General features: G+C 35.8%; 1 long non-coding RNA gene across 1 annotated transcript in view; it reads right to left on the bottom strand.

Moving 5' to 3' along the window:
- LOC144284222 (uncharacterized) overlaps positions 1-20,014 on the bottom strand; it is a 54,178-nt gene that overhangs the window by 15,015 nt on the left and 19,149 nt on the right. Inside the window, exons 2-3 of the long non-coding RNA XR_013352569.1 lie at positions 4,136-4,321; positions 2,692-3,590 (exon numbers count right to left, since the gene is read on the bottom strand). This is a non-coding gene — a long non-coding RNA (uncharacterized LOC144284222). The remainder of the gene's footprint in view (positions 1-2,691; positions 3,591-4,135; positions 4,322-20,014) is intronic.

The raw sequence follows: 20,014 nt of genomic DNA, 5'->3' as shown, positions 1-20,014 counted from the left end.
TCTTGGAAGTTTGTGTTCATTCATTTTTCTCCTGAGTTTGGTGAACATCTTTATGACCATTACTATGAACTCTTTTCGGATATGTTGCTTATATCCTTTTAAGGTCTTTTTCTGGGGATTTGCCTTATTATTTGGATTGGAAAACATTCCTCCGTCTCTACATTTTGCCTGGATCTCTGAACTTCTCCATGTGTATTGGAAGAAATTGCTATCACCCTCAATTTTGAGGGGGCTATCTTGTGCAGGAGCTGTTCTGAGCAGCCCAGAAATGCAATCTTCCCTTCCTATAAGAGCCAGCCACTCTATGGGCATCCATCCGTGGGCTTGTATGCCTGCTGCCTAGGGATTTCAGGGCTCCTGCCACTTGTCTGACCCCGTTGCTATTTATCCATTGTGCATGCAGGCTGTGGCTTGGGGCACTCAACTGACTCTTGTGGTCCTGCATAGGGTGGTTAGGGCATGGGGTAGTTCTACCAACTTGCTTGTGCTAGCAGGCTAGAGAGAGACATAAAAAATGGTCTCTGTCAGCTCCATCACCAGCCAATGAACATGAGATTGCTTCTGCCCCTGGATAAAATCCCTGTAGATTCCTGCATCTCATGCAGCTACTTGAAAATTAATAGGTTTCCCTCACTTATGGTCTAGGCATGTTTCAATTTGTTGCTTTTTGTACTGGATCTCAGGCCAAGTACATTTGCGTATAAGCCTTTTTCGAGCAGGGTGTCCATTCCCTATGATTCTATGAGTCTTCTGGTCTTAAATCCCCATTAATTTCCAAAACCAGATATATTAGGGGCTTGTATTTTTGGTACTGGCCACCAGGATGGGGGTGCCTGATAATGGGGCACAATCCCTTGAAATAGTGTTCCATATGTGGGGCATTCCTACTGATTGTGGTGGGGTCACTATGTCTGGGCTGGGGGTTGGTATAAGGCTGTATTTTATTTTTTAAGATTTTACTTATTTATTCATGAGAGAGAGAGAGAGAGAGAGGCAGAGACACAGGCAGAGGGAGAAGCAGGCTCCATGCAGGGAGCCCGATGTGGGACTCGATCCTGGAGCCCCAGGATCAGGCCCTGGGCTGAAGGCAGGACTAAACCGCTGAGCCACCCAGGCTGCCCAAGGCTGTATCTTTGATTCTCCTACTCTCCTTGATGCATCTTTGTCTTTAGTTGTAGAGGCATTTTTCATCCAGTTATTAGATCCTTTTTAAAGGAAAAATACTCCATATGTAGCTGTAAGTTTGTTGTGGCCCTGAAAGGAGTTCAGAGACTTTACATGCCACCAACATGAATTACTCCTGTGAGATGCTCAGCTTTTTTTACACGGTTCTTCTAGTTAAAATGTATTCATGCCCCTATTTTGCCAGAGAAGCTTGGGGAAAGTTGGCAATGAAATGTCCTTCACTCTTGCTTTTACAATATTGCTATCATTTTTATTGAGATATAATTGACATATATTATTAGTTTCAGGTGTAAAACATAATGATTATATATTCATATATATTGTGAAAAGACCACAATAATAATTAACATTTGGCACCACACGTTTCAAAATTTCTTCTTGTGATAAGTTATAGAATCTACTCCTTCAGGGGCTTTCAATTATACGAAAACAGTACTGTAAGCTGCAATCACTATGCTATACATTATATCCCTATGGCTTATTTACTTTATACTGGAAGTTTGTAACTTTTGATCTCCTTCACCAATTTCACCACTCCCCAACTCATGCTTATGGCAACCACTAATTTGTTTTCTACATCTAAGAGTTGAGTGTTTTTGTTTTTGCTTTTTACATTCCACATATAAGTAAGGTCATATGATATTTGTCTTTCCCTGTCTTACTGACTTCATTTAGTACGATGCCCTTGTAACAAAGCCCAAGTTCATTTGCTGGACATAGATTAAAGCTAATCAATGAAACATAAGACTATGCAGCAACAAAAGGGTTTATTTTAGAGGCAGCTAAATGAAAAGATAGGAGAGTAGGTCTATAATCCCTCTTTTGAAGGAGGGGAGTCAGAGAAATTTAATCAAAAAGGGGTTTGGGTGGAAAGTTGTAGTTGTTCTTATCAGCCCCATTAATGCTTTGATTTACCAGTTTCAATCCTTTCTATCTTTGATCATTCCTCATTCTTGAGGGACCTGGGACAATGATGGCTCTAATTTCTTGCTGAAATGGGGTAAAGATTGAGTTTAGAGGAATATACCCATTTAGAAATATTCTTTAGTTCTAGGTTGAGACCCAACATTCTGTATTACCAACATTTTTGTTATTTGGTTAATAGTTCTTCTACAACATTCTATATTTTATGACTAATAGCAAGAGAGAATTAAGAATATGGACATTTCACATTTGAATACTAAAACCTAATTCCTTAAGGTATCCTGAAAACTAGTTCTAGATCTGAATCTAGGGCCTTAGGGTAGATTTGTTGTAACTAAATAGCTTGTAGTACGACGAATTAGCTACTGCACAAACAACTCCTTGTTCTGCCAAACTATAATCTAAAATAATTCTATTATCTCAAACTACTTGGCCAAAGAGTCTAAATCTTTTTATCATGCTCCAGCTGTTTAAATATTTATATTACCAAGGGAAATATTTAAACCCACAAACAAAAATATAACCTGGGATTGCACATAGCACTCCTGTTAATTCACAAGGATCAATACTTTTGAGACTTACTGATTTCTTCCGACCAGCTCTCCTAAATAGTAGTTTCAGGTATGTCAGAGGCTAGTTGGTCCAAGCAGGGTTTCCTTCCATGTTCTCCTTGCAAGCAGTGTGTATGGGACCTGTGGATTCTCATAGAACCAGTTTAATTAGAGTGTGTTAAATCCACAGCTCAATTCCCTTTAGTTTCACTGAAGAATGTGTGGTCAGTAACACCTCATAAGGTTCTGTCCAAGGAGGTTGGAGTTGGACCTCTGGGTGCTTGCTCTTCCAGGTCTTTGATAACATCAAGTCTCTAGGATTCAGGCAGTATGAGGGCACATCTGTGGGGTGCATCAACTTGCTTTTTTGGAATCATGATAAAATCTACCTACCAGTCTTTTCCAGATTTGGTGTCTCTAAGTTGTATACCTTTGAGAACTGATGGAAGCCCCCCATTTTAGGATTATTTTTTAGCACAAATGTCATATTTTGGACTATCTTTACAACAGTCTCTGAAGATTGGGATCCACGATCTATTTCTGAATCCTTTGAAATGTGGCATCTTAATTTTAATAGGTGCTTTGATAAATATGGCTACTTATTTTTTCCAGAAGATGTTCTGGAATAAGGATTACCTTTTGTGAATTATATTTTAAGCTGGCTTTAGTGCCAGCATGGTATCTCATTCCCCATTCTTTAGTTCTTGTTAGTGTCTGGTACTAAAGCCATTATACTGGGTTTTGAAGACTGTATGGGCTGCCAGCTTGGTGGCTTGAGCTGCCTTATTATTCTCTTGGGCTCACTCTGTTCATTTTATGGTGTCCTTGGCAGTAGACAATAGCTGATAGGTCACCACTGTATCCAGCTCTTCATTGACCTTAATCCATACAACTGCTCTGGTCTGCAAACATCTCAAGGTCTGGATTTTCCTGGAAAAAAAAATGTGTTCTGGTGATGATTCTGAGTGGCCCATATGGTAACAGGCAAACATGGGCTGCTGTGGCAATTTTTTGTGATGTTTTCCTCAAGTTGTCTAGCTTCAGGAAAACAAGTGCAATTTTAGTTCTGTTTGAGGAAATCAGAAGACTTTTAGGATCCAGTCCAGTATTCTAGGTAAACAACAAACACTCAAAGTTAATCAGAATTAGAACCTAACATCCACAAAGGTGTGCTACTGAAACATAATTTCTCTCCAAAATCACCTTCATTTCCAAAGATAGGCAAATTAAGACTAATTTGTTAGTAAAATAAGTGATTTTCAACAAATTTGACCTAATCTTTTTTAATCTGTATTGCTAGAACTTTTTATAAAGAATTTCAGATAGAACTTTCAAAGCCTAAGAAGCCAAGCCAAATACTTGCCATCAGACTTCACCTCCACTACCTACAGATGGGTGAATTCCTCTCTTGTCAAGGTTTCCAAAATTCTCGAAGTTTCCTGAACCTGACAAGAAGTGGCCTTTTTTTTACTCACCTGGTAAGGTTGCTGGGAACATTGAAACAAGGTACTAGGCTTATTTTTCCAAGGGCTTGCATTGTCTCCATGAAGTCAACCCTATTTCCTTAAGGGGGTGTGGTCATCTCTGATTCTACGCATGTCTCTCAAATATGGCATTTCAGTCGAAGCCTTGGTAATATAATCAATATTTCCAATTGTGTCCTGTCATAAAAAGAACAGAATCTTACTCAACTTATGCAAATAAATACATTGCCTTGAAAAGAAAAGAAAATAATCACTTTGAGTTAGAATTCTGGAGTGATTAGGTAGGGAGAAAAAGATAAATCTGTTTTGTTGGGGGTTTTTTGCCAAATTTTTTAAGTTAGAGATAGCTTAAGAGAAATTTTCCTTAAAACGGGAAGAGCAGATATTAGAGAATCAGCCACATTTCAAATAGGAGTCATAAAAAATATAATTCTCTTCAACTTTATTCAACCCCCTATAATATTGTTCTGTTTGAATGTAGTTTTTTTTTATTAGTTCTAGAAATTCTTAGTTCATTTTTGTGGTCTTAAAGTTACCAGAAACCTGTATTTATCATTATAATGTACTTGTCAAGAAAACTCTGTGGCATACAACCCTTCAATAATTAGAATTACAATTGATGACTTTATACCAGGACATATCAAAACCTCAGGAATTTTATATAATTTTGGGGAGAGAGCATTCATCCATACAATATTACTTAAGGTTTATTATCCCTTACTTGACTACGCTTCCCATGTAATTTTATGTACCAAATAAACAACTTTCTCAAATAATCAAAGATCTAATAAAGACAAAACATGGATAAATTATCTAAGAAGAATCTCATTTTAACAGAAAAATAAATTCCAATCCTCTACTGGTGCACTTCTGCTTTAAAAGTAATTTAATGCAACAGGATGATTTTTTTAAAAATTTTATGCAGTCTCTCTCTTCCTCCATTGTCTCCCATGTCAATATATATATTGCTCAGTGCAGACAGCTGCCTTGCCAAGGTCACTCCCTCTTCTCAGGTGGTCACATCCAATGACTGTTCAATATGAGAGTATAAAGTGCAGCCCCTTTGCCCCAATTTAGATGATTCTGGAGGGTAATCCAACTTGTGTAATTCCTTTGAGAATCAGCTAAGGCATCTGTTGATGTATCATTGCTCAACTTCTGTGTGATCTTGTTCTCTCACTTTTCTTCTTTTGCCAAATGTTGATCACTTTTTTTTTTTTTTTTTTTTTTTTATGATAGTCACAGAGAGAGAGAGAGAGAGGCAGAGACACAGGCAGAGGGAGAAGCAGGCTCCATGTACCGGGAGCCCGACGTGGGATTCGATCCCGGGTCTCCAGGATCGCGCCCTCGGCCAAAGGCAGGCGCCAAACCGCTGCGCCACCCAGGGATCCCCTGTTGATCACTTTCTAATAAACTTTTTCACATACTCATCTCAAAAATCTTATTCTTATCTATGCATAAAATTTCTTTCCAGAGATTCCCTTTCACAAACCTTTTACTATTTTCTTCTTTATATACAGATTTTGTCTGAAGTTTTCCACCTTTGAATAACCAGTCTGTTTCCTTGCATACAGACTTGTCTCTATTAGTCTTAATTACATTTATTAAAATTCTAATGTTTTCCTCTAAAAACAAGTGAACAAACAAAATAGAATCAAATATAAAGAAAAAACTGGTGATAGAAGGACATACTATGTGCTTTCTCTTTCCTGACAAATTTTGCAACAGAGATAATGTAAACGTACCTCTCAGAACGCAGGTAACTTTAAAGACATGTCCATTTTAATGAATCCAACAACTTTAAATTAGCTTTCATATCAAATATTTTTCCAGATCAAATGACCTTGAAAAATGTTTGGGTTAGTTTTTGAGTTTCAGGAGGGCCATTTCTCACAAGCATTTGCCTTTAAACCAGCCAGAGTTCTTTCACCAATTTTAGGAATACCATGCAAAGACCAAGAAAACATCTCACATTTAAAACATACATGGACATCAATCGATCAACCTATGTGGACAGATACACAAACAAGATACAAACAATCTTAAAATGGTATTATATAACTTATGGATCCATTAGTCATTTTTCTCTCAAGTCTAATGACTACTATGGCCAAGCAGAGTCAGAAAATTTTTTTCCTTTTCATAAATTCATAACTATTCAATTTTGGAGAATATAGATCAAAGGGCTGCATTTAGGGACTAAATTATCATTTCCCATTTTCCAGTCAGAGCACAACCAGCTTTATCCAAAGATACCAAAAACTGAAGCAATAAACAAACCCAGTGAAGCCCAGAGTACCTCTGTGAGCATTAGTTCTTCTCCAAAAGTCAGGACTTCACTGTGACTGTATCAAATAGATTCCTTGGTCACTCCTTTTCCAATCAGATGAAAAAGAAAGCCAAGAGATCCAAACCAGACAAGGAGGAGGAAAAACAAAAAACAAAAAACAAAAAAACAAAAAAACAAAAAAAACCACCTCACATGCTCTCACACACAAAGTGCTCACTAAGAGACATCTGTTCAAAACAAAACCAAAAACCATTTTCTCGCTGCAAGAGTTATATTACATTCTGAAGATCCCCAGTGCTCAGTCGGTGTCGGGCCTGAGAGACGGTCCCGAGAACAAAGAGCCAGGACCATTGTTTAGACCCATCATGGGACTGTTACTGGGTCTAACAAACCACAAGCAAAGATGTCTTGCCCAGCTTTCCAAATTTGTAGGCAAAACCCGGCTCCTCTGCCTGACAGGCAACAAGGCCAATCACCGAGGCATGGAGTATGCATCAAGGAAAGAGTTTGAGAGGCGGCTAAATGAGAAGGGAGAGCAAGCCTCAAATCTGCCTCCCCCAATAGGAGAGTTAGGGAAATTTAAAGGCAAACTAAAAAGTCCGGGTAAAAAGTTGCAGCTGGACTTCTTAATGCCATTAACCCTTTGGTTACTGTTTTCACCTTCAAGTTAAACTCACACTCTCACAAAGGCAGGATTTCCTTCTTTTATGGCTGAACACCATCCCATCGTGTGCACGCACACCACATCTTTATCTCATTGGTTGAGGTTCGTTGAAACCTTGAGGTCAGTGAGGTTGCTGCCACACGTTGGCTCTTGTAAACAATGCTGCCATGGACATGGAGGTGCGTACATCCTTCCAAGGTAGAGGTTTCGTACTCTTGACAGAAACACCCAGAAGTGAAATCACTGGATTGTTTGGTAGTTCTATTTTTAATTTTTTTGAGGAAACTTCATACTATTTTCCGTAGTGACTGTACCAAATTACATTCCTACCGACAGCATGGAAATGTTCTTTTGCTCCACCTCCTTAACAACACTTGTTGCGTCTGGTCTTTTTTGTAGCAGCCATTCTAACAGGGTGTGTGTGCATGTGCGTGTGCATGTGAGTGCTTCAATATGATTGGCACGCAATGTTTCATTAGTTTTAGGCCTACACCATGGTGATTCCGCGCCTGTACACCATCCCATGTCCTAGGTTATGCTGTGCTCCCCACAGGTGTATATATCATCTAAAATTAGTATTTTTGGGAGCACTTGGGTAGTACTGTTGGTTAAGCATTTGCCTTGGGCTCAGGTCATGATTTTGGGCTCCTAGGATTGAGCCCTGGGTCAGGCTCCTGTTTAGTGGGGAGTCTGCTTCTCCCTCCTCCTCCGTACCTCCCTATTGCTTATGCTTGCTCATGTGCTCTCTCTCTAATAAATAAAATCTTTAAAAAATTTTTTAAAAATAGTGTTTTCTTCTCCTTTGGGTAAATACCTAGTAAAAACCTGGTAGTAGAATGATTAAATTATATGATATTCTTATTTTTAGTTTTTAAGGAACTTCCATACTGTTTTCCACAGTGGCTGCACCAGTTTGTATTCCCACCCACAGTGCATGACGTTTCCTTTTTCTCCGTACCCTTGCCAACACTAGTTACTTCTTCTCTTTTTTATTTTAGCTATTTGACAAGCGTACCGTGATACATCACTGTGGTTTTGATTTTCATTTCCATTTTGATTAGTAATGTTGAGCATCTTTTCATGTATCTGTTGGCCATTGGTGTGTTTTCTTTGGAAAAATGTCTGTTGAGGGCCTCTGCCCGTTCGTTAATTGGATATTTACTTTTTGTTGCTGTACAGTTCTTTGTATATTTTAGATATTCTTTATCAGGTGGATCATTTGCAAATATCTTCTCTCATTCAGTGGGTTGCCTTTTCATTTTATTGGTTTCCTTTTCTGTGCACATGCATTTTATTTCAACGCAGTCTCATTTGTTTTTGTTGTATTTGCTTTTGGTGTCAAATCCAAAAAAAAGTTATTCCCAAGATTGATGTCAAAGAGCATATCCACTACATTGTCTTTGAAGAGTTTTACTTTAAGATCAAATCTTTAATCCATTTTGAGTTAATTTTTGCACGTGTATGTGTAAAATCCTGGTCCAGTTTCATTCTTTTGTGTGTGGCTGTCCAGGTTTCTCACTGCTATTTATTGGAAAAGAAAAACTGTCCTTTCCCCTTGTATATTTTTGGCTCCTTTGTCATAAATCAATTGGCCATATGTGTGTGTGGGTTTATTTATGGGCTCTGTATTCTGCTCTATGGATTTTTGTCTGTTTTTATGCCAAAAGCATATTTTTTATTAGTACAGATTTATTGTAGCTTGATATCAGGGAACATAATGCCTCTGGCTTTGCTCTTCCCAAGATTGCTTTGGCTATTGGAAGTCTTTTGTGATTCCATATAAGTTTTAAGATTTTTTTCTTTTTCTGGAGAAAAAAAATGCCATTTTGGGGGGACTGCATTGAATCTGTAGATTGCTTTGGGTCATATGAACATTTTAACAATATTTTTCCAGTCCATGAGCACAGATTATCTTCCCATTTATTTGTGACTTCAAGTGTTTTCATTATTGTCATAGTTTTGAGTATAGGTCTTTAACCTCCTTCAGATTATTCGTGGGTATCTTCTTCTTTTCAATGCAATCACAAATGGGACTTTAAAAAATTTCTCTTTCTGATAGTTTGTTATTAGTGTGTAAAAATGCAACAGATTTGTATATATTGATTTTGTGTCCGGTAACTTCACTGAGGAGTTCTAACAGCTTTTCCTAGAGGAATTCTAACATTTTTTTTCTGGTGAAGTCTTTAGTTTTTTATGATACTAGGCCATCTGCAAATAGTGAGAGTTTTACTTATTTTCCGAGTGGATGTCTTTTACCTGTTTTTCTTGCCTCATCACTGTGGCTAGGATTTCTATTACTATATTGAATAAAATGAGTACAAATGGGCATCATTGTCTTGTTCTTTATCTTAAAGGAAGATTTTCAAATTTTTAGTGAGTATGATGATAGCTGTAGGCTCATTACATATGATCATCATTACATTGAAATACCTTCTCTCTTTACTCACTTCGGTGAGATTTTTTTATTATAAATTTTGAATTTTGTCAACTGCTTCTGTGTCATTTCTAGGGAAATTATTATAATTTTATCCTTCATTTTGTTCATGTGTATCACATATTGATTTGCAGATGTTGAACCATTCTTTCTTCCTTTGAAAAAATCCCACTTGATCATGGTGTATGATCATTTTAACATATTTTTTGTATTTAGTTTGGTAATATTTTGTTGAGAGTTTTTGAATCTATGTTCATCAGGGCTATTGGCCTGCAATTTATTTTCTTGTGGTGTCCTTGTCTAGTTTTGGTATTGGTGCAATGCTGGCCTTTTAAATGAGTTTAGGAGTATTCCCTCCTTTTCTATTTTTTGAAGAGTTTGAGAAATATTTATATTAATTTTTCTTTAAATGTGTCACAGAATTTGCTAGTGAAACCATTTGGTCCAGTGCTTTTCTTTGTTAGGCCGTTTATTGATTCAGTGTCCTTATAATAGGTCTGTTCAGGTTTTCTATTTCTTCATAGGTCAGTTTTGGTGGGTTGCATGTTTTTAGAAACCAATTTGTTGGAGTATGGTTGTTCATGATAGTCTCTTAGGATCTTTTGTGTTTGAATGAATCCTGTTTTACTTCTTATTTTTGAGTCCTATTTTTCTAGGCAAGCTTAATAAATTTGACAGCTTTTTTTTTTTTTTTCAAAGAACCAGCTCTTAGTTTTATTGACCTTTTCTGTTGTCCTTCTAGTATTTTCTCATTTATGTCCATTCCGATCTTAATTTACTTCTGTCTAATAACTTTGGGCTTAGTTCACTCTTCTTTTTCTAGTTCCTTGTGGTACAACCTTAAGTTGTTTATTTGAAATCTTATTTTTAAGATTTATTTATTTGTGAGAGAGCAAACAAGTCGGGGGAGTGGAGGGGCAGACAGAACAGGAAAGAGAATCTCCAGCAGACTCTGCTGAGCATTAAGCCCAACCCAGGGCTCCATCCCACAAACCTGAGATCATGACTTGAGCCAAAGGCAGACATTCAACCAACTGAGCCACCCAGGTGCCCCAAGTTTCAATGCATTCTAGAGCTCTATATTTTTACTCCCTCTTCCCACATTTTGTTCTTACTTCACAGCTTACATCTGAATATATCATGTATCCATTAATAGATTTGTATAGTTACAATTATTTTTACTTTAGTCTCTTTCGACTTCATACTAGCTTTTATAAGTGATTACCTTATTACCCTTACAACATGAAATTATTCTGAATTTTACTATATGTTTACCTTTCACAGCATGATTTACATTTTCATGTTTTCCTGTAAATAATTAGTATCTTTATATTCCAGCTTAGAGAAATCCCTCAAACAGTTCCTATAAAGTTGGTTTAGTGCTAATGACCTCTTTTAGTGTTTCATTAAAAAAAAATTAGTATTTTAGAGAAACACAGAGTTGTAAGCAGGGGGAGAGAGAGGGAGAGGAAAAATGAGAAAAGCAAACCCCCTGCTGTCCATGGAGCCCAATGCAGTGTTTGATTCCAGGACCCTGAGATATGACCTGAGCCAAAATCAAGAATCAGACACTTAGCTGACTGAGTCACCAACGGCCCCCTCTTTTAGTGTTTTCTTCTCTAGAAAAATCTTATTTCTCTTTACAGTCTGAAGAACAACTTTTCTGGGTAGATACTGTTCTTTGGCATTTTTTTTCTTTCAGCACTTTCAATATAATGCTCCCATCCCTTCTAGCCTATAATGTTTCTGCTAAAAAATCTGCTTATTGTCTTATAGGATTACCTAGAGCATAACAGTTGTTTTTCTCTTGTTGCTTTTAAGATTCTCTCCTCTTTAATTTTGATACTTGAATTAGAATGAGTCCTGTTTTAGGCCTCTTTGGTTCATCTTGATTTTTTAAAATTGTTTTTATCTTATTAATTTAAGGTATACAATATAGTGATTCAAAAATTCCATGCATCATCTAATAGTAGTTATGATAAATGCCCTCCTTAATATCTGTCACCTATTTCACTCATCCCCCAACCCACCACCCCTTTGGTAACCATCAGAAAATTATATTTAAGTTTGTTTCTTGGTTTGCCTTTCCCTTTTCTTTCCCTCTACTCTTTTGTTTCATAAATCCCACATATAAGTGAAATCATACGGTATTTGTCTTTCTCTGCATGTTTCAGCATCACACCATTTAATTCCAACCATATCATTGCAAATGGCAAAATTTCATTCTTTTTTATGGATGAGTAATATTCCATTGTATGTATATACTTACCTCTTCCTCATCCATTCATCAGTCAATGGGCACTTGGGCTGCTTCTGTAATTTGCTATTTTAGACAATGTTGCTACAAACATAGGGATGAATCTGTCCCTTTGAATTTGTGGGTTTTTTTTTTTTTGTATTTGGGGGATATATACTCAGTAGTGCAATTACTGGATCATACGGTAGTTCCATTTTTAGCTATTTGAGTAAACTGCATGTGGTTTTCCAGAGTAAATACACCAGTTTGCATGCCCACCAACAGAGCAAGAGGACTCTTTTCTCTCTAAATCCTGGCAGCACTTGTTTCTCATGTTATTAATTTTAGCTAGCCTGATAGATGTGAGATGATACCTCATTGTAGCTTTGATTTACATTTCCCTGATGGTGAACGATTTAGGGCATTTTTTTTCCTGTGTGTGGTAGGCATCTGGATGTCTTCATTGGAGATATGTCTTTTCGTGTCTGCTGCCCAATTTTAAAATTAATTTTTTGGATGTTGAGTTGTAGAAGTTATTTACATATTTTGGAAACCAATACTTTATCAAATATGTCATTTGCAAATATCTTCTATCAGTATGTTGCCTTGTAGTTTCATTATTTCCTTTGCTGTGTAATATCTTTTTGTTTTGCTGTAGTCCCAGTGGTTTATTTTTGCATTTATTTCCTTTGCCTTAAGAGGCATACCTAGAAAAAATCGTTTTAGTTTTGAACTCCTTCAGCTTCCTGGATTTAGATGTCCATTTTCGTTCCAAGGTAGGAAAGTTTCAGCCATTATTTCTTCAAATAATTTTTCTTGCCTTTTTTGTCTTCCTCTGTGACCCAAAAAATGTGGAAGTAAGTATGTTTGATATTGTCACATAAGTCCCTTAATTTTTCTTTACTCTTTTTTATAAATTTTTCTTTTTGCTTCTCTGATTGGAAGAGTTCCACCACTTTGTCATCAGGTTCACTGACTGTTTCTTTCACTTCTTCTAATCTGCTGATGAACCCTCTGTTTTCCAGTTCAGTTATTGTGTTCTTAGATCAATGACTTCTATGTGGAACTTTATTACATCTTCTATCTCTACATTGACATTCTTTCTTGGTGCATGAGCTCGAGGAGCATTTTTTTCTAGGCTTATTAAGATAGAACTGACATACATCACTGTATATGCTTAAGGTGTACAGCAAAATGGCTTGACATATATTGTAAAACAAAATTATTGCTAAGAGTTTAGTTAGTATCCATCATCTCATAAACATATAATAAAAAAAATTAAATCTTACCCTGTGATGAGAGCTCTTAGGAGTTACTCTTTTAACAATATTTATACATATAATACAGCATCTATAATAATTATAGTTATATTCTGTATAGTACATCCCTAGTACTTATATATGTTGTAACTGGAAGTTTAAACATTTCGATCACCTTTCTCCTATTCTCCTTCTCCCCAAATCCTGTCTTTGGTTACCACAAATATAATTCCTTTTGCTTTGAGTTTTGTGTTGTTCCACTCTGCATTTGATTCCACATATATGTGAGATCTTATAGTACTCTTTTTCTGTCTGACTTTGCATAATGTCCTAAAATTCCATCCATACTGTTGCAAAAGGCAAGATATTCTCATTTCATGTGGCTGAATATTTCATTATATATTCAGTATACACACACACACGCACACCAGTATGCACACACATATGCAGCAACAACAAATTCTTGGGGATCCCTGGGTGGCTCAGCAGTTTAGCGCCTGCCTTTGGCCCAGGGCGTGATCCTGGAGTCCCAGGATTGAGTCCCGCATCGAGTTCCCGGCATGGAGCCTGCCTCTCTCTCTCTCTCTCTCTCTCTCTCTCTCTCTGTCTATCATAAATAAATAAATAAAATCTTAAAAGAAAAAAAAAAACAAATTCTTTATATGTTCATCCATTGATTGATGGGCAATAGGTTGTTTCCATGTCTTGGATATTAAAAATAATGCTGCAATGAACATGAGGGTGCAGTTACCCCTCCAGGTTAGTGTTTTCATATCCTGTGGATATATTCTCAGAAGTGGAATTGCTAGATCATATGATAGTTTGATTTTTAATTTTTAAAGTAACTTCCATGTGTTTTCCATAGTGGCTATACCCATTTACAATCCTAGCAATAGTATGAGATTTCCCTTTGTCCACATCCTCTCCTGTGTATGTTATCTCTTCTAGATATTAGCCATTTTAATAGGCATGAAGTGTGATATCTCATGGTTTTGATTTCAATTTCTCTAGTGGCTACTTATATTGAACATTTTTTTCATGTAGTTGTTGGGCATCTATAGGTCGTCTTTGGATAAATCACCAGGGCTCTTCCCCTTTATTAATTAGATTATTGGGGGTTTTGTTATTGAGTTGCATAATTTAGACATTAAACTCTTATTTCATAAATTGTGCAGAAATATTTTTTCCTATTTTATAAGCTCTTTTTTTCACTTTGTTGACTGTTTCTTTTGATGTGAAGGAGCTTTATCCAACATAGCCCCAATTGTTTTTGTCTGATTTTGTCACTGGTGCTTTGGTTTTTCTACCCAAAAAAATCATTGCCAAGATCCAAGTCAAGGTTTTCTTGTATGATGGTTTCAGGTATTATATTTAAGTCTTTAATCCATTTAGAGTTAGTTATTGTGAGACTGTAAGATAGGGGTTTAGTTTCATTCTTTTACATTTGAATACACAATTTTCCCAGAACCACACTTTGAGAGATTATCTCTTCTCTATTGAGTATTCTTGGATCTCTTGTCAAATACTAATAAAAAAAAGTCTGGGTTTATTCCTGGGCTTTTAGGTCCAATTTCATTGATCTATTTATCTGTTTTTATACCAGAACCATACTATTTTGATTACTATAGCTGTGTGGTGTAGCTTGAAACCACAAAGTGTAATACTTTTTAAAAAATTCTTTCTTAGGATTGCTTTGTTTACTCTGGTTGTTTTGTGGTTTCATAGATATTTTAGAATTGCTTTTATACCACTGTTTAAAAAAAAGTCCTTGGAACCTTGGTAGAAATTGCATTGAAGCTATGATGGCTTTTGATAGTATTGACATTTTAATAATTTTAATTTTCCAATCCACAAATATGGGGTACTTTTCCATTTTATTTGCATCTTTTTTTCATAAATGTCTTGTAGTTTTTGTTTTTTTTATGTTTTTTTTTCTGCTGGTCATTCTAATTTTATTGGAGTTCAATTTGCCAACATATAACATAACACCCAATGCTCATCCCACCAAGTGCCCCCCTCAGTGCCCATCACCTAGTCACCCCAACCCCCTGCCCACCTCCCTTTCCACTACCCCTTGTCATTTCCCAGAGTTAGGTGTCTCTCATGTTTTGTCACCCTCACTGATATTTTCACACATTTTCTCTCCTTTCCCCTTTATTCCCTTTCACTAATTTTTATATTCCCCAAATGTGTCTTGTAGTTTTTTTAAAGATCTTTAACATCCTTGGTTAAGGTTATTTCTAAGTATTTTATTGTTTTTCTTTCTGTTATAAATGGAATATTTTATACCTTTATTCAGGTAATTTTTCCTACTATATAAAGCATGACTGAGTTTTGTATGTTAATTTTTTGTCCTGTAATTTTACTAAATTTTTTGATGACCTACAACAGTTTTTTTATAGAATTTTTGGGATTTTTCTGTATATACAATCAGGCCATCTGCAAATAGAGACAATTTTTACTTCTTCCTTTCCAATTCTGGTGCCTTATTTATTTCTTTCCTAATGATTCTGACAAGGACTTCCAGCACTCTGTTGAATGGCAAGAGTGGGCACCTTTTGTCTTGTACCTACTCTTAGAGGAACATCTTTCAACCTTTCACCATATAGTATGTTACTAGTTGTGGGATTATTATATATGTCTTTTTTATTTTATTTTATTTTATTTTATTTTTTGGTTTTTGGTTTTTTTAATGCCCTTGGTTTTTGAGGTACATTTTTCTGTACCTAATTAAGAGTTTTGATCATTAAGCAGATGTTGAATTTTGTCAAATGCTTTTCTTGCATCTATTGAAATGATTATATATTTTTCTCTTATTCTTTTAATGTGATGGGATGTATCACACTGATTGATTTTTGTATGTTGAACCATCCTTACATCCTACATAGAAATCCCAGTTGATCATAGTGAGTAATCCTTTTAAAATACTGCTAAATTCAGTTTGTTTTATTTTATTGAGGATATTTGTATCTGTGTTCATCGTGATTATGGGTCAGTTGTTTTATTTTCTGATAGTTCTTTTCTAGCTTTAAGATGATATTGGCCTCCTAAAAATCAGTTTGGCAGAGTTATTTCCCCTTTCATTTTTTGGAAGAGTGTAAGAAGTTTTGGCCTTACACTTCTTTAAATGGTTGTAAAACTCACCAGTGAATACATCTGGTCCTAGACTATTCTGTGTTGGGACGTTTTTCATTACTGATTAAATCTCCTTCCCAGTGGTTGGTCCTTCCAGACTTTCTGTTTCTTCCTCATTCAGTCTTGGTAATTGGTATGTTTCTAAAATTTTTTCTTTTATTTCTAGGGTTGAAATTGGAAATGAATGAGAGCCAACCTTAAGTTCTCTGACCATACCAAATCACTTTTGTTGTATAAACAAAATTTAATTTAGCTCATTTTGCAAAGCTAATTTGACTTGGAGCATTTCTTGCTTGTGCCTCTGGAAATGATAAGTAAAACTTAAACGATTTCCAAAGGTTGATATAAAGTGACCACTGAAAACTGAAATATTGTTACCAATCACTATGATTGGTAAAAGTCACTGATTTCCCTTGATATAAACTGCCTAATACGAGCATATCAATGAGCCTCATTCCGTGTTTTGGTTTGAGTGCTACCACTTTGCAAACTGTCTTTCTCATATATGCACAATAAGTTTTTACTGATTACTACATCAATGATTTGGTTTTATTTTGGCTATTTTGACATCTGTATGATGTCCAGAATAGCTTTTTTAGGTTTCTCTTTTCTTTTCTCTTCTTCATTTCTTTTCTTTTCTCTTCTTTTCTCTTTTTTTTCTTTCTCCCGCTCCTCCTCCTCTTCTTCTTTTTGTGTTTCTCTTCTGCTCTAATCTTTATTATTTCCTTTCTTCTGCTCTCTTTGACCTCAGTTCTCCTTTTTTTCTAGTTCCTTAAAGTGTAGAGTTAGACTGTTTGGGATTTTTCTTAATGTTAAGTGTTTATCGCTATGAACCTCTCTCTTAAAACTGCTTGGTGTATCCTGTTAAGTTTTGGTATGCTATGTTTCCATTTTTGTTTGCCTCAATATACTTTTTAATTTGCCATCAATTTATTCTTTGCTATATTGCTCAGAAAAACATTGTTTAATTTTCATGTGTTCATCAACAGTTTTCTGTTCATAATTGATATCTAGTTTCTTACCCTCATGGTCAGAAAAGATAATTAGTACAATTTCAATCTTTTTTAGTAAAAGATTTTTATAAACTAAGCCTTGTTTTGGGGCTTAACATATGGTCTGTTCTATAAAATGTTCCATGTATAGTTGAGAAGAACATGTATTCTGTTGTCAGAACATTTGTTGCATGTCTCTTAGGTCATTTTGTCTATAGCATTGTTCAAATCCACTTTTTCCTTATTGCATATTTGTCTAGATCATCTATCCATTGTTGAGAATGGAATATTAAAGTCTTCAAATATTATTATATTGCTATTTCTCTTTTTACCTCTATTAGATTTTACTTTATGTATTTAGGTGCCTTATTGATGGGCACATACATATTTATGGTTGCTATATATCCTTGATTGCCACCTTTATCATTATATAATGACCTTGTCTCTTTTTATCATGTTTTTGTTCAAAGTCTATTTTGTACGAAATTCGTATAACTACCCCTTCTCTTTTTATGGTTACCATTTGCTGGAAATACCTTTCACATCCCTTCACTGTAGGTCTTTTGTGTGTCTTTAAGGTTAAAGTGGATCTCTGTCAGGGAAAATATCCCTTGGTCTTTTAGTCTAGTCAGCTATTCTTTGTCTTTTAATTGGAGAATTTTATCTGTTTGTGTTGAAAATAATTATGATAAACAAGAGCTTACTTTTGCTATTTATTGTGTTAGTTGTCTTTTGGTTGTTTTATAGATCCATTGTTTGTTTTTTTCTTTAATTCTGCTTTTTGTGTGTATATTAGTGTCTTGTGATACCAGCATATTTTTACTTCTTTATATTCTTTCGTGTCACTAGAATAGGGTTTTCCCTTGTGATTACATGAGGGCTACACAAAATATCTTAAAATTATAACACTATTTTATTTTTTTAAGACTTTTTTATTCATTTATGATAGAGAGAGAGAGAGAAAGAGAGAGAGAGGCAGAGACACAGGGAGAGGGAGAAGCAGGCTCCCTGCCGGGAGCCCAACGTGGGACTCGATCCCGGGACTCCAGGATCGCCCCTGGGCCAAAGGCAGGCCCTAAACCGCTGAGCCGCTGAGCCACCCAGGGATCCCCCTATAACACTATTTTAAACTAGTAACAAATGAATTTCAAAAGGATTCGTCTTCACATTTCTCCTCACCCTCACATTTTGAGTTTTATCATTGTTGCAGTTTACATATTTTCATATTGTGTAACTAATGCCATTTGTTTTTTTAACTTTAGAGATGTAAGTAAATTTTGCACTATCATTGCCATGTACAAAATTCAACTTTGACTATATAATTTCCACTACTGGCAAGTTTTAGACTGTCTTCTTATGTCATTATAATGTTAATTAGTGTTCTTTTATTTACTCTCAGAGAACTCCCTTTATATTTCTGGTAAGGCATGTCTGATGATGAATTCCTTTAATTTCATTTGGTCAGGCAAGTCTTTATCCCTTCTTCCTGTCTGAAATACCACTTCAATGGGTATAATATTCTTGTAAACATTTTTTCTTTCAATATTTTGAATATATTACTACATTCTCTCCTGGCCAGAAAAGTTTCTGTTGAGAAAATCTGCTAGTAGTCATATAAAGGTTCTTTCCTATGTAACTTTTCCCTTACTGCTTTTAAATGCTATCTTGGGCAGTCCGGTGGCTCAACGGTACAGTGCTGCCTTCAGCCCAGGGTCTGATCTTGGAGACCCCTGATCGAGTCCTGTGTCGGGTTCCCTGCATGCAGCCTGCTTCTCCCTCGGCCTGTGTCTCTGCCTCTCTCTGTATCTCTCATGAATAAATAAATAAAATCTTTTTAAAAAATGCTATCTTTATCTCTAAACTTTGACGATTTAATTGTAATATGTCTCAGTGTTGCCCTATTTGTTTTCAACCTATTTGGAATATTCTGGGGCTCTTAGATTGAATGACTTTCCCCAGGTTTGAGAAGTTTTCAGACATTATTGTTTTAAATATATTTTCTGTTTCTTCCTCTTTCTCTTCTCCTGGAGGTGCCATAATGTGAATATTGTTTCTTATGCCCCATAATTCCCTTAGACTTTCTCCATTCCTTCATTCTTGTTTTTCTTGCTCTTTTTACTAAATAATTTGAAATATCTTATTTTCCAGGTCATGATGTTTCTTCTATGTGGCTATATATCCTATGGAAGCTATTTATTGAATTCTTAAGTTCAGCTATTGTATTTTTGGTTCTAAAATGTTTTTTTTAATAATTTCTATTGCCTCATCAACCTTGTTGTTTTGTTCGTGTATTATTTTCCTAGTTGTCCATGTAGCTGCCCATTTCTATGTTCTTGTAGTTCATTAAACTTCTCCAAGACAATTATTCTGAATACTTCATCAATTCAGATTTCCACTTCTTCAGGATCAGTTGTTAGAGCTTTATTAGTTAACTTGTATGAGCATCTTTATGGCTGTTATTGAGAAATTACTTATCTCCAGTGTGTTAGGGCCTTTTTCTGATATTGTACTTTTGGGGTCATATTCCTGTTAATTCATTTTCCTTGACTCCCTGTGTTGGTTTCCATGCGTAAGATAAATAGTCAAGACTTTCAGCCTTGAGGGAATGGCCTCAGGTAGGAGATGAACCTTCTTGTTAAATCCTCCCTAGTTACGTGTTATCTCTCAAAACGTTTTGTTCAAACTTACTTCTTTATCCTTAGTGTTCCCAATAGTTGAAGCATGCCAAGATCTGTGTCCTGAAAAGGGAGTATTTCAGTCAGCACCTGATTCCATGTGATTGGAAGCTATATCCTCAGGCAGCAGTTTTTGAGGTATACAAATATACCTCTTAGAGTGAAGACTGGAAGAAGGGCTTCTT

This window comes from Canis aureus, chromosome 15, assembly GCF_053574225.1.
Source record: "Canis aureus isolate CA01 chromosome 15, VMU_Caureus_v.1.0, whole genome shotgun sequence".
Lineage (NCBI taxonomy): Eukaryota > Metazoa > Chordata > Mammalia > Carnivora > Canidae > Canis > Canis aureus.
This window is presented reverse-complemented; position numbering and strand designations above follow the sequence as displayed.